The sequence below is a fragment of the Falco biarmicus genome, chromosome 3 (genome assembly GCF_023638135.1).
Source record: "Falco biarmicus isolate bFalBia1 chromosome 3, bFalBia1.pri, whole genome shotgun sequence".
In the NCBI taxonomy this organism is placed as follows: Eukaryota; Metazoa; Chordata; class Aves; order Falconiformes; family Falconidae; genus Falco; species Falco biarmicus.
In genome coordinates this window covers 80,527,177-80,540,604 of record NC_079290.1, presented here as the reverse complement: position 1 = coordinate 80,540,604, position 13,428 = coordinate 80,527,177, and the positions used below count along the sequence as shown (strand labels likewise).

At 41.9% G+C, this 13,428-nt stretch overlaps 1 protein-coding gene and 1 long non-coding RNA gene across 7 annotated transcripts in view; one reads left to right on the top strand and one right to left on the bottom strand.

The window, feature by feature from the left end:
• GRB10 (growth factor receptor bound protein 10) overlaps positions 1-13,428 on the bottom strand; it is a 149,711-nt gene that overhangs the window by 86,796 nt on the left and 49,487 nt on the right. The window lies entirely within an intron of this gene.
• Positions 2,591-4,003, top strand: LOC130145417 (uncharacterized). 2 transcript variants are annotated; one of them, XR_008820538.1, is made up of 2 exons: positions 2,591-2,699; positions 3,621-4,003. It is a non-coding gene; the product is annotated as an uncharacterized LOC130145417 (long non-coding RNA). The 2 variants fall into 2 exon arrangements; XR_008820537.1 differs by having other exon boundaries at positions 3,618-4,003.

The window sequence follows — 13,428 nt, the reverse complement described above, 5'->3', positions numbered from 1 at the left end:
AGACCGAATTTGGCTAAGTCTACACTATCATGGTTTCTCACAGAACTTGCCAAAAAAGACAACTAGGAAAAAGCAGGAAAATTGAAATATAAACAAAATGAAACAAAAAAGCAAGACAAGTCACACAGTTTTAGAAGTATAAAAAGGAAATTTAGAGCGGGTACACAGTTTTATGAAGTTGGCATACCTTTGCATGTACCATTTAAGGGTAGGGTAGGGAAAAACAGAAGCAAGTGCATAAAGTTGACTACGTTAACGTATCACTGCCCATAAACTGTGCTGCAGTGATCTACGTGACTGTATACATGTTCTTGCTGTGCCCAAAGTGTGGCATAAATACACAACAGCATGACCCACATTTATGTCAAAACATAGGAACCACCTTCATGGCACTGACAATGTAATTACAGCAGAGCAATAATATGCACACAGTGAGTGGCAACTCAACCATATGCAACCATGAGCTCTCAGCCCAACATTTCCAGCTTACAGAATCTATGCTAACACTTGAAAATGCAGTGGATGTGATGTTTGGGAATAAGAACTGTATATAGTCGTACAGAATATAAAATAAATTCTCTCTTCTTCAGAGAGACTGTCTCAAACAGCAGATACTTGAGCTTTGATTCAAGTACTCAAGCAACGCTCTTGAGTGCCTTCACCATCAGGGATCAATTCAGAAACCCACAGGTTTTTGTAAAGCAAGACGTGCCAACACTGGTGTGACTAAGGGAGGTTTACAGAAGTAAACAATATATGCTAAGATACATATAGCATCCATCCATCTATGCCAGATACAATTGGGACCACTCAGCCTTCTGCCTCTGTGTTGGCTACTTCCTCTAACAGCTCTTCACATCCTCACCACTGATTTTCACAACACTGGCTGTTATTTCATGAGCCAAGTCTAGGTAATCACACAAGTTTTTGTAGTTCGTTCTTAGGAATCCAGAAAAAAAAAATATCAGACCTCCTATCAGCATGACTGTATTTGTTTTTACTTTTTTTGAAACATGGCAATATTTGTTACCCCCTTCACTGGAGCTAACTGAATATACATTAAGAACAAAAGCAACTCATGAGTTCCCACCTCATGTCAAATCCCTTGAATCACAGGGTATCACATCCTAACTTTATTACCGCTTTTGGAGTGCTAGTCACTTTCACTGGATGAGTCTCATTTTCTTTGGGATACCACACAGCCAGCATTGGCCTGGCTCTTGTCATCTGAATTTAAAACTTCAGAAAGGAAATTTGAGATTTACCTCACGAGAAGGCCACTGCAGGAAGCAGAAAGCACGTACAAAACTAAGAGCCTGCTCCCCAGAAAGTTTAGCATAATTCTTTCAAGGGCTCCAAGGATACCAGGGGTGAGATGTTTACCTAGGAAAAGTTTCAGTCCAAACTTAAAAGCTGAAGTCAACTGCTCTTCAGTTATTGCAAACCTAGTACAAGGGTTGAGAGGTGAACATCACAAGCACAGAGAACAAAGCCGTAGAACATCCTTCTTCCTAGTGCAGAGCTTTCCTTGTGCATTTCCCCCCCATGCCATTCAACATCACCTATTCATAATGGGTAGCTAACGCCCCACTGATGCAGTTTAGCAGCATTAGTTCCACATCCCAGAACGAGTCTGGACATCCAATGCGCGGATACAGTTGCATAGTGCCTCTCAGCTGGGAAGAGCAACAAGGCATCCCCACAGAAACAGAAAGTAGAACAGTTATAAGCCATTTCTTACACACCTACATCTATTTTCAGTTGTCCCAAGACATGAAAGTCCCCAGAGGAGGCCAAGATGTTTGCAGTACTATGTAGTAACAGAGGAGGAGATGTGGCCAAGATGCATCTTTTTACCTTTGGGCTTCCCACACCAGTAACACACAAACACTTGATCAAGACGACCTTATTTCAGGCTTACAGCTGGCTGCAAGCCCATAACTCTGCAATTAAAACATTATTATTTTAAAAAAACTAGCAATTGCCAGTAATTTACAGGAATAGGATTCATCCTTTCTGGAATCACCTTACAGCTGTACCAGAAGATGCCGAGACCCCCAGGCCTCACTCCCAAAGCTTAAGCCAAAGTCTCAGTATGATACACCAGAGGGTTTAGAAGCAGAGGTTTCCATGACTGATGCCTGCCAGATGCTGCCCCCACAAGGCTGACACCCCCGCTTGTTTCCTGAGGTGCAAACCCCTGCCCCAAAAGGTCCAGAGACCACTCCTGCAAGCTTAGGCAAAGCCTAGAACAGAAGGTTTCCTTGGAGCACCAAGGGCCAGCATAACCCAGGTGCTAAAGCAAAGCAACAGCTGTGCATAAACAAAGCCGCACCTATTAAAGCAATGCAGGCAGCGGAGGAGAAAAGGTAAGGGCGGCGTGATTTAAAGAGCTCAGAGTAGTTTCACATGACCGTCCAGTCATGTGTTTGCATCCCTTGTGCACAGACAAATGCTGGCACTTGGCCAGCTGCAGCAGAGATCAGACAGACACTGGAACAAGGTTAAAAGAAGAAAGGGAAAAAAAAAAGTTATATAATTGCTCTGTGCCAGTGGCTTTGTTGTGGGGAAAGTTATATAATTGCTCTGTGCCAGTGGCTTTGTTGTGGGGCTCCAGCTCCCAGCCAGGGCCGAGGCCCCCAGCAAGGTGGGCACCTGCTTTGGTCCATCACCATCCCCCCCGCGGCTGCTGAAACCTGGTAAGTCATGTGTTTGCTCCATGTTTTAATCCCCAGCTCTCCCTCCTCTTCCAATAAATGCTCTCAATATGAAATTAAAGCATGTTACTTAACTTACTGTACCATCCAGCTATTGTAGTATTTTTAGAAGCTAGCTGAGCATTAGTCCTCACTGACTTGTTTGCATGTACTGTTTTCTCTGTCAGTCAGTGTCTGCAAGCAAGGATGATTTAATCGAGTAACCAGCAAGCGTTCTAGAAGGATCTAGAAGTAGGGTTTATTTTTTACAGAGTCCTTTAAAACCTTAGCATTTCATATAGCCAAATGCACTGTCATTACAGGTTAGATTTCAGTGTCCTTTCACAAACCTATATTGCATGATGCAAAACGCGACCTGCTTGCATCCCATTAAGAGCCAGAGTCCACTCACAGACAGTGTTATCTCTACATATCAGTAACCAGGACAATGTGGATTTATTTTTCAATCTATAACCAAGCCTTTCAAGTTCCACTCCTTCAACTATGACACACAATGTTTGCTGCTGTTTCTGCTAGCATGATAAGCATTTCAGTTATCAAAGAAAACATTAAATCTGGTCTTTTAATCAGATCGTCAGACACCCCCATACTATAGCAGCTCTGCTGTCTGCACACATGCTCTTTAATCATTTCTTCGGCTCCAAGCACTACTGTTCTCACCTGCAGTTTAGCTCAGAACAGTTGTTTATCAGTACAAGGCAGCACTATTAGGCTTGACCAGCATGTTGCTACTACTCTTACTGTTGCTTTTCTCATCCTGGTTCCCTCCTCAAAGGTTATCCAGTCAGTCATTCAGGATAATCTTACAGTAAATAGGGCTTAGAGAAGGGAGGAAGCAGATTTGAAAGTACAAATAATAAAGTAACACCTATACATCCCTTTTCTCTCTTTGTGACTAAGAAGGGCCTGACATTAGCAGAGACAGAGCAGCTTTCTCAAGAGGTCTGGAAATCCCCTTCTGCTGAAGGCTTCAACTTTTTCTAACTTCAGCAGTCACTGGAAGTTTGCAAGATGAAGGAAAGCTACAAGTGGCAACACAGCTTCTCGGAAGCTCCTGGGAGCACCGCCAGACCGAGGACATCCAGACCACCAAGACAACAATCCCTGGTTTTGGATTTACTGTAGCTGTCTGCAAACCCACACAGCCATGCCCCTGAACAAAAGGTTCAATTGAGCAGGAGTCACGCGTACTCATGCCAGCAGTCCCACAGTGACAAATTAAGATCATGACATACTTCTGATGTTTGTACACTGTCCAGCACAACATAAAATCAAGTCAGACGTGCTGATGGGTCCTACTGTGGTTTAGAAGACTATCAAGGCAGATACGCCTCAGTTTGCAGAGGCACTCCTGCCACCTACCTGGTGGTGCCACTTTATCACGCCAAGGTAGATGTCTTAAAACCAGTCGAGTGTAAAGAGAAAATTAGCCAAATCATTACTTGAGCCACCTTAGCTTTACCCTGTTCAGGCAACTTGTGTAAAGTAAAATGAAGTGCCTTCTGCTAGCACTGACCGAGGAAACTATTGCAAAGCATTCAAGCGTAAGTGGTTTCCAAAAAACCCCAATTATTAGGATTCACTGAAGAGGTAACTCCCAAGGGCTGTGAAAGAGTGGACGCGGCTCCAGGCTCCAGAAGCAAGAAGGGGATACTTTGAGAAATTACACTCTCTCTTTGTATCTGCAACTTGCTCTTAAATGAAGGACACTGAGGTAGACAAACATTTCTTTATCTGACCCAGTACTGCCATTCTTAGCATGCTTCTGGAATTTCCTTAGGCAATAAACAGATTAGGCAGCATTTCTTCTGAGGACTGCTTCATATGGTTCTTCACTTCCCAAACAAAAGACTATTTGCATTTATGTCCAGTAACTTTGTGCATTGTTTTCTAATACGCTGCTTCTTTATTACCATATTTTACAGCTTTGGATTACTTAAAGCACCAAATGCCCAAGGAGGAGAAGAGAATTATTTTAAGTACTGTTCATCTAAGTAAGCTTTCCTATAGCTTACTGGTAACCACTGCCATACACAGAGTTTCTGTTCTGTCACTCAGTTTTACTTTTAGCCCTGTGAAGGCAAACACATAGGCTATTATTACAGAAAGAAATCCACCTGACAGATCCAGATGAATGTTCAAGCTCTAATTCAAACTCCACAGTCCAGATCAATTAGTAATGCATATGATGCTCCTTTCTTAAAAGATTTAAAGTCACTGGGCTTCTTAGTGGCTAAATGCAGAAACACAGTCCCCTACCAGTACAACTTATTTTCAGCTTACTGACAACCCAGAGACTGAGGAAATCTGTCCCAAGTACCGTTGTGAGGGAAGAGCAAGGCTCTTGGCTTTGTCCAAAGTCACTGCTTTGCAAATGGTTTCAAGTTTACTCAAAACACAATTCATACTCTTTACTCTCTTCTGCCAGAGTGCTTAACATGTCATAGAAATAAAGAAAAAACAGGCTTTGCACACTAGGCAAAAAACTTTAAAGCGCATTCTCAGACAACCCACATATTACATAATTAAAGACCTGTAACTAGGTTTCCTGAGTCTTAACTATAGTAATTTGACTAGGTAAGAGCCAAACGAAAGGCTCAGTAAGTCAACAGAGTAACCGTGAACCTAGAATTTTAGCATTCCCATTGCTAAGAGAGCTTGTACAAACAAGGGCTTAAAATAAAGCCACTTAGTTTTGTCAAAAGTCAGGCTCTCTCTCCTAAAGAAGCAAAGCTGCTAACTACACGAAGCCTTCTGATTTTACAGTACTGGCTGTCAAGACTGAGTGCGATAACCCTAGAGACCAGGAACAAACAAGCCCAACTCGTGATTGTGGGAGTCGCAAAGGCAGCAGCACATTCTTCCCGACACACTGCAGCACCTCCGACCCTCAGTGCCGCAAATCACTGAAAACATGCGATGACCTGGCAGGGCGCACAGACCTATTGCTATACACACATTCATACAACCCTCAGCAGACTTACCAGCCCATCATGCAACATATACAATAGCTAAGAGAAACACAGTGTACCAGAAATTAGCAAAGAAAAGAAGGAAAATGAGACTGACAGACAAGACAAACCTGCGCCCGTGGTCTGTGTCTCTGCAGTGGCAGGGAATTTGTTAAATGAATCACAGGAATTATATTACATCCCATGATACAGGGGAAGGCAGAAAGGCTTGCCAGTCTGACCTTGCAGGAACTTCTCTCCCGACCCCCGTCTGGGTTTCAGTAACCCACTGACCAGATAGTCCTTCAATTCAGTAAAAAAATGGGGGTTTGGACCCAGTTGTCAACACCAACACCCCATAGTCTGTGTGCCCCAAGTCAGCAAAGTGCTTCTACTCCTACATCAAGGAAAAAAGCTTTCTTAAATACAGGGTCTGATACAGTTATACAATACACTGCTACAGCTAAGCCAGATCTGAAGGTGTTTCAGATCTATTGTAAGGATTTTTACCAGATATGTGACTTGTTATTACCTGCACTGCAACTGCTATTTGGGCAGTATTGTTCCACACCAAAACCTGCTGTTACCTACTATCTAGTTGCTGGGTTTTTTTTGTTTTTTTTTTTTTAAATGTGGCTCTTCACCCCACCCCTACCCTCCCACCCCCCAGAAAAAAAAAAAAAAAAAAAAATCAAGAAAATCTAATTTAGCAAGAGTTAGACCATGATTAGCAAACTCCTACAGTATCTGGTAGCAGCAGTTTATTCATAAAAGGGTTTTCTGCAGTAAGGCAGGAAGGAGCATACCATGTTACTGACAGCTTCAGCAATGCACTTCTACAGCATGCATACAGGATAGCATGACAGATTCAGCTTCTCTAGGATGGTCTTTGCACAGCTAGCTTTATCAGAGTTTTAAATAATACTGTACCCAGAATTGGGCATGAACTACATCAAATTAAATTTCTCTCACTATGTGCAGTCCTCTCTTAATAGAAACTAACTGCTTCTGCAAGAACTTAGCTGTCTCCCAGTACTCTGCACAGAGAAAATGGATAGTATATTCCACAGTGTGCACTTTCTGGACCAGACTGCCATTTATTATGGTAGAAGAAAATTCAATGCATCATGGTTGCTGTCTTTTAATCAGCTAGCAAGGCGGGAATCCCAACTGACAGGCTTAGAAACGCTAAAAGCTTTGTTCTATTTTTAATGAGACTAAAACCACTGTGGCTGTTAGAGACGGTTTACAGAGTTTACAGCTAAAATAAAGTCTTGAAATACAGAAAAGAAACAAATGCATAAGGTTCTCGGTGAAAGCAATCACTTCTTAGAGCTGTCTTTAGCTAGAAAGCACTTACAAAAAATGAAGCAGTTAGTTTCTGATGAAATGTCTTTGTTTCTTTTTTTAAAACATAAACTAGGTTCATTTTCAACAAAGCACCACTGAATAAATGAAGTTTATATTAGGAAATTCTTCACAGTAGAAAATTACATGCTTATATGGAAATTCTCTTCTGCTGGTGCTTATAGATCCTGATAACATATCTTTAGCTTGTACATAGTAAGTCACTCACTGGCAAGGGAGTGCCACTGAAAAAGCTACCAAAACCCTAATTTACTGCATGTTCCAAGCTCTCTGGTTTTGGTTAGTACTGACTCCATCAACAAAGTCCCTGAAAAATCTGTTTTCTGTGAGAGAGAATTTTGTTTACCAATAGGAACTAAACAGGAAAAATGTGTTTTGTTACCCTGAGAATGTATCAACTAAAGTAATATGGCATATTCCTTTTCTTCTTAAAGAGGCTTTTCAGTGATACTTTGTATGCTTCTCTTATCGAAGAACTGACACTTAATAGACTACACTACTTAAACAGAGTTAAAAGCACAGCAAGGCTCTAATAAACTTAGTGATCCATACATGTTAACTATTATACTGGATGGTGCTTTTGCAATCTAAGGGAGTAATGCAACCTGTAATGATGTGCTGTTGCTCATAAAACCTTTAGCCTATTCAAGAACCCTTACCAGGGTCACTTCCTATGTTTTGTCCAAGATTCTGAAGTGCGTGGTCAGAGTAGATTCCTTCCTCATTGGAAAGATGAAAAGAAGTGTAACGGGAATATTTGTACCCAAGTTCTATAGAAAATTTCAGCATGTCACACCTGCTAATACACCTGTTCATCCTGAGAAAGTGTCTTCAAAATTATTTTCTTTCAGCATGCACTAAAAAAACCCCAAATCTTCACATGTTCTTACTGGGGAAGTTGTAACACACAGAAAGAAAGTACAGGATATTTGATCGTTTTCAACACACTGCCCTCCCCATGCTTAGACCTGTGAAATGTAAGGTAGCTCGTCTGTTCTACTTGGCATCAAAACTACTAGAGCTCCAGTTATAGCAGTGCTGCTGGCCAGCTGCTTCCAAGAACACTGGCTTTGGGAGTCAGGTTTTGACAGCACCCTTGCACCAAGCGGATGGGAGACGTTCTGTGAACCGCCTCGGACAGTTTGTCCCAGTGCAGGCTAATGATGGCCTGCATTAACCTTGGAAGGCTTAGTGCTTGAAAAGATGACCTGGTGGACTCTGGGATCTGGCACTGCAGCAACTCGTTCATGTGTCTCAGGGCGAGGCAGGAGGTATAGAAGGGACAATGCTACCTAGGTTTCAGGAACAACTATTTCCTTACAAGTGAATTCTCTTCAAGAATAGATATTCAAATATCTGCACTTTGAGAAGCAGTAACCACAGCTAGATAAATTACATTTGTGTGTATGCGCCCTTACAACTAGGCAGCTCTGAAAACTCGAGGACTGATGAAACTCTATCAAAGGAATGAAAGCAGCATGAAACAGAGCAAAGGAATTTGACTCATCTGAATGTGGGTCTGCTTTCTTAAAGACAATAGTGTCATACCCTTTTGTCTTCTTGATGATTCAGGTTCAAACTGACAGTTTGAACAGGCTGATGGGTGAAGATGATTCTTCACAGCCCTCAACAGAAATGATAAAATGATAAACCTCCTGTGGGGCAAAAGCCACTGTGCTCACACAGTCCATTAAAATTCATCGGACACCAGCAAGCAAAGTGCCTCTCAGGTTGCTAATGGAACTATTCTTCAGATCTTCAAACTGAAAGTCTGATGAATTTTGAGTGTCATGTTGGACAACATCATACAAGACTACTTTGCTATCCTTACTTGCTTCAACTATCAGCAATACTGACCTTATCTCTCTACTTTCTAGCCACTTTCCTCAATTGCTGCAATTTAGGGTGTACTTGATACCCCTCCCTCCTTCCCTGAAGAGTGATCCTTGGCACTATATAAGTAATTAACTAGGTCTAGAAATGGCTATCCCATCTGATCAAACCTATGATCCTAATTATATCAACCACACACCTTTCTGCTTAGATAAAGAACCATTTACCTGTTACATGGTGCAATCTGCCCCAGAACTAATTGCCCACCTCAGACAAGGATGTCTGTAGTTCGGGTGACTTGTTTTCAGTTAGATACAGAACGAACTCTTTACACATCTCCAGAACATCAAGCCTTACCAAAATTAAGATATTTAAGAATCTCAGATATGGGGTAAAGATTTATACACCACAGCTGACAGCTCTGTAACCTATTAAAAAAAAAAAACCAAACCATCATATCAGAAATCAGACACGTCTCTAAAGCACAACAGTTATGCCTTTTTATGATCAGCAACTCAGCATCAGAACTTGTATTGGAATAGATCGTTGTGCTCTCCCCAACCAAACCACAGGGCCCCATTCTCTCAGAGCAAATCAGTAACATAATTTATGCAAAGATAATAATGGAGTGTAAGAAACAGTGTACAATATATGGGTACTTAAAAAACATAGGCCTTTTGTACTGCTTACAATGCAGTAATAGTTTACTTTGCAAGCCCTCAGAAAAAACCAACCAAACCAAAACACCGACTATTACCAATAAACCAAGATACCTCTATTTCTGCATTTCCTCCTTTAATCACATTTGACTCTCATTTGACCTTCATAGTTTTAAGAAAATCACCGCACCTTTCACACTGATGTTCAAAAGTTTTTAAAAACAACAAACTGACAAAAAAAATCATCCTCAAAAGCGATCCTCTGTTAAGACTTCGTAAAGTCACTGCCCCCAAGTATTAGCAACAGTTGGACAATATTTCTAATACAAACTATGGTGCAGTGCTGCCTACGTACAAACTGTCAGTTCACAACAGTTGGATAGAAAACAAAACAAAAATTAAGCTAAGACTAACAACAGGGGTTATCCTGGATATTTCAGTGCGCCAGTGTCTCATACCCATTTCTCAAAATTAAAGAAACTTGCAATATTTTCTACAACTTCAGAGGCCTTACCAGAATATGAAAAAGAAGTAACTAGTTTGAGCTGCTTGGATTTTACTACTGTCAAAGGTAGTTTTTAGCCTACTTCTCTGAGTCTTCTGGATACTTTATCTATTCCTGTCTGATTTTCTAGGCAAAATATGAAATGTGCTTAGTTGCTACACTTGTTCCAGTATTAATAAACATACATGTTTTTATTTATCTATCTAAATGTAGAGACTGCCATGTTTTCCCCTCCTTGAGGAAAGTGAGCTAATTGCAGGTAGCTCTACCAGTTATCCTGCATCAAGTCGGCTTTATCGGAAAACCTTTATTGACTTAACATTCTCTAAAGGAAGAAATTTGCAAAAGTTCAGTAGTTTGCATTTAAACAGTAACAGATTACATGTAAAGTTGCAAGCTGTCCCAGGAAAGCCCAATACAAAGTGTAAATCTTCAGGTTTTGCACAAACTGGCACTCAGAAAAAAACCTGCTTGCTAAAAGCAAGCACGTCAACCACCTCTTCTTGCTTGGAAGGTTTTGTTTTTGTTTTGTTTTGCTTTATAACTAGTTGTTCACAGCATAAGCGTGTCAAGTGACCACTTATTTTGTACAGCTTCTCCCCACTTCTTGCTAATGCTTACTGGATACATCCAGCAAAGTTACCCACAGCATGTCAGAACACACACTCTAACACTTCAAGGTGGTTAGCAGCAGCAGCTGCTTTAATTCTGCACAAATCCTCTGAATGCTGGCTACATTAAGGCCTCAACAGATCAAAGTTTTCCTAACTGCCAGTGCGCTACTGGAGGAATGTCTGGTGTGCCAAAAATTGCTAAGGTATCGCATGAAACAAAACAAGCAAACAACCCCAAACAAGACCTGCCCTGGTACAGGGTCTCCAAACAGGGAGAGATTTCAACAGGGACGGTAAAGCTGGTCAGCCAGATGAAAAGTTCAAGAAATTCCACAGTTGCAATACTGCCATGTGCACAACCTTTGAACATACTGGCTTTAGCAATGCTGAACCACTACAGCTACTAACCACGAGAATGTTTCTGCAAATGGATTTCTACTCTTCACTCCAAGGAAGACAGGATGCAATCAGATGAGCCGCTGTTCAATCAGTATTAAAGCGGCTTAGAGAACACTTTTCTCTCTTCCCTGAAACTGCAGCTGAAGATGGCGGGCAAGGGCGGAGGGGAAATATGACTTGCTTACTTTGCAGTTCAAGGGGCTAGAAGCTTGCACATGAGCAGCTACCACGCTTCAGCTGAGATGGTGTTCAACTCCAGAGTTCAGGGTGGTACCTTTTACAGCACAATCGGTATTTATTATACTACTTCCTCTAGTTTTGAGCTATTATTTCTAACCCAAAAATGTAGATCTGTGAAATAAGGGTAGTGGAAAAGATTCCTGCTGAGATTAAAGTCAAACCAGAGATAAAAAAAACCAAACAAACAACCATAGGATAAGGAAGAAAAAACTTTGAACTAGGCTTTGGCAGCAAGCTGTGGACAAGAGGAACAAGCCACCTTCTGGATACAGTTGAACTTAAGACCATTACATCTAACTAAAACAACAAAATTAACTGTAGCAAATTACTTGGGAGTTCATTAGCACACCACCACGATATTGATAGCATGTGTGTAATCTTGCATCCTAATAACACATGTTATTGTGCCAATATCCCTGTTCCAGAAGATGCTAGTGGGTCAGTCAATGAGAAGTTTCTGGTCTTGTGGGTTTGAGTTTATTTTAATCTCCAGGGCAAGTCATGCTCTAAAAGATACGCTGTCACAAAACTATTTTTCCAACCTGCTCTCATCCAGCATAGCAGTTATGGTTTGTGACTTAAACCATCCAGCCAATTCATGTTCAACAGCCAGCAGCTTGTTATAATTTTGAGGACATAAAGGACTCCAGAAAAAACAAGATTGCAAGAGATGTGTTTTTCAGAACATCTTTAGCTCACTTGGTTAACCATTTGTTCATGTCAGGGGGAAAATAAATAAATATATATTTCATGCAGAAATTTCATCAGCACACATGTAGTAAGGCATTCTTCCCATCAAACTTACAACACACTGCCTTATACTTCTGTAGGGTCAGAAGCAGAGAAAAGGGGCACTCTAAGGTCTTAACTCACATTCAGAGAACAGGCTCTGCAAGTGCCTCCAGCTACAGAAGGCTTAAGGTCACTACCTCAAATGTTGGCATCAGTATTTGGTTTGAAAAAGTCTGAGTCTGTTATGAATTTAAAAAGGAATAAAAAAAAAAAAAATCACATCAATTGAGCATGCACACGTGGGCAGATAAACATGCTGTAAGCTGCTTTAATAAATGGCTATCTGTTACATTCAGGAGGTGATCAAACACATGAAGTGATCTAACAAGTACGAATAACAAAAGACATTGAAGAACGTATATGTAACATATGATCCTAGAGTTACCTTCTGCAGAAATTTTTCCAACAGTGGTCATGGCACAGTAACCGCCGCAAGCACTCCTGACTTGCCAAGCAGTTCCTGATTCCTGGCTTTTCAGAGAAGAATGAGCCCAAGAGAAGGGCTCTGGAAGAAGAAGGATATGCAGAGGGAGAACAGGGCAAAAGCATACAGAAGGACTGTGCAGGACTAAACGGCTTCAATCAACCAGGTGGCAGGAGACCCAGAGCCTGTAGAGGATGATTAGGAAAGAAAGCCCACGGAGGTGGATGTCACAGGTACAGTCACTGCCTCCTGACACCATCACTGCCATCCTCCAGAAAGAGGCAGTATCTCCTTCCCAGAAGGGCAAAATGTCTTCTCTCAAGCTCCCCCAAGCACTACTTTGCACCAGCCTGCACACAACCACTCAAGGAAATCCTGGACAGCTCAGGTCCCTGCCAGAGGGGTAGAGGAGATAGAAAACCCACTGAAAGGAAAGGGAGATGCTAGCCTTGCCAGGCTAGGCACAGTCTCTTTGCAATCAATAAAACAGTTCATGCATTTCAAGGCTTGTGTCAGCCCTTACTTCGTGACCTGCACCGCCTCTTCACGCATAGGCACGAGGAGGGGGGGCAGCATCTCTTCTGCAAGGCCCCCCAGTCCCCAGTGGAGAGGAAAGGTGAACATCTGGCCAGGACTCCTAGTGTCTCATGCCCATCCCCACCAAATGACTTGGAGCTATGGGCACTTATGGCCAAAGGATAGCAGCACCAGTCAGACCTGAGGGTGGAAGCTCACAAGCCACTTAATGAGGGGAGAGCTTCTCCACACTGTCCCAGGGATAGTTCTGGGGAGATATGGCTGGCCGTAGGTCCTCAGAAAAGGCAATATGGGAGACAGCCCGCTTGGACATAAACCTTAGGAGAGAGAGAAAACACCAGGAAAGGCAGGAGGGTGCCATGACAGGAGACTGGGTATCAACAGCTTGG